The sequence below is a fragment of the Canis lupus genome, chromosome 25 (genome assembly GCF_003254725.2).
Source record: "Canis lupus dingo isolate Sandy chromosome 25, ASM325472v2, whole genome shotgun sequence".
NCBI lineage: Eukaryota > Metazoa > Chordata > Mammalia > Carnivora > Canidae > Canis > Canis lupus.
This window is the reverse complement of record NC_064267.1, coordinates 25,895,836-25,897,839: the sequence shown is the minus strand read 5'-3', so window position 1 is coordinate 25,897,839 and position 2,004 is coordinate 25,895,836. Positions and strand designations below refer to the sequence as shown.

The window sequence follows — 2,004 nt, the reverse complement described above, 5'->3', positions numbered from 1 at the left end:
TAATTTTAAATCTAGGATCATTATACCTCCAGCTTTTTTCTTTCTCAGGATTACTTTGGCTACTCAGGGTCTTCTGTGCTTCTATAGAAATTTTAGGATTGTTTCAATTTTGTGAAAAGTATCTGGTATTTTGATAGAGATTGCATTTAATATGAAGATTGCTTTGTGTAGTATGGACATTTTAATAATATTAAATCTTCTAATCCTTGAACATAGTATATCTTTCCATTTATTTGTGTTACCTTTAATTTCTTTCATCAGTGTCTTACAGTCTTCAGAAGACATGTATTTTGCCTCTGGTTAAATTTATTCTTTGGCATTTTATTATTTTTTTAAAATATAATTGTAAATGGCATTGTTTTCTTGTCATTCTGATAGTTCATTATTAGTGTATAGCACAGATTTCCAAATATTTATTTTGTATCCTGCAAATTTATTGAATTCATTTATTTATTCTAATAGATTTTTTTGATAAAACCTTAAGGTTTTATATATGTAATATTATGTCACCAACATATAGTTAACAATTTTACTTCTTCCTTTCCAATTTGAATGCCTTTTATTTTGGTTTAGGTGTCACTGATGCTGGCCTCATAGAATGAGATTGGAAGCATTCCTCCCATTTCAATTTGTTGGAATAGTTTGAAAAGGATAGGTATTAGCTGTTCTTTAAGTATTTGGTAAAATGGAACTGTGAAGCTGTCTGGTCTTGGATTTTTTTTGTTAGGATTTTTGATTACTGGTTCATTTTTCTTATAGTAATTAGTCTGTTCAGATTTTTCTATGTCTTCCTGATTCAATCTTGGAATATTGTATGTTTCCAGGGATTTATCCATTTCTTATAGGTTGTCTAATTTACTGGCATATAATTGCTTATAATAGTCTTTTATGATCCTTTGTGTTTCTGTGATATCAGTTATAACTACTCCTTTTTCATTTCTGATTTTATTTGTACCTTTTCTCTTATTTTCTTGATGGTTTTTGCTAAAGGTTTATCTATTTCATTTATCTTTTTGAAGAAAAATTATTTTTTCTTTTCTATATTTTTAGTTTTTGTTTATTTCTTCTGTCAGTTTTATTATTTCCTTCTTTCTACTAATTTTTTTTTTCTAGTTCCTTTAGGAATAAGGTTAGATTGCTTACATTTGAGATTTTTCATGTTTCCAGAGCTGGACCTATATCACTATAAACTTCCCTTTTAGAACTGCTTTTTCTGTATCCAACAGATTTTGGAACATTGTGTTTCATTTTTTAAAAGATAAAACACAAGTCAAATGTATTAGATTTGTCCACAGTCAGCAATGGTGATCTTCTTGCTGGTACTGCCATTCCTGGACCAAGAGTGCTCCATGGCTTCCACAACTTTCATCCCCTCTTTCACCTCACCAAAGACCATGTGCTAGCCATCCAACCATTCAGTCTTGCCAGTGCAGATGAAAAACTGGGAACTGTTTGTGTTGGGTCCAGCATTTGCCATGGATGAATTGCCGGGACCAGTGTCCTTCAGGATGAAATTCTCCCCATAGATGGACTTACTACTAGTACCATTATAGTGTATGAAGTCACCACCTTGCCACACATAAATCCTAGAATAATTCTGTGAAAGCAGGAACCTTTTAACCAAATAGTTTCTCCTCAGTGTTTAGAGCACAAAAGTTCTCTGCTGTCTTTGGAAATTTGTCTACAAAGAGCTCCAAGGAGATGTGGCCCAAAGGCTTATTGTCCATGGCAATGTTGAAGAACATAGTGGGGTTGACTGTAGCTGGGTGGCACTAGTGGCTCTATGGCAGCAGCATCCGCAAAGCCTATGTTTTCATTTTCAGTTGTTTCTAGGTAGTTTTTAAATTTTCTTTGAATTTTTCATTGACCCATTTGTTATTTAGTGGCATGTTTTGTTTCTATTTTTATGTTTGCTGTATTTTCCACTTATAATTGATTTCTAGTTTTAGGTCATTGTGGTTGGAAAAGATGCTTGATATGATTTCAATCTTCTTAACTTTATTG

General features: G+C 32.3%; 1 pseudogene; it reads right to left on the bottom strand.

Annotated features, from left to right (window-relative positions):
- Window positions 1-1,279: 1,279 nt before the first annotated feature.
- Window positions 1,280-1,745, bottom strand: LOC112670202 (peptidyl-prolyl cis-trans isomerase A-like; annotated as a pseudogene).
- Window positions 1,746-2,004: the final 259 nt, after the last annotated feature.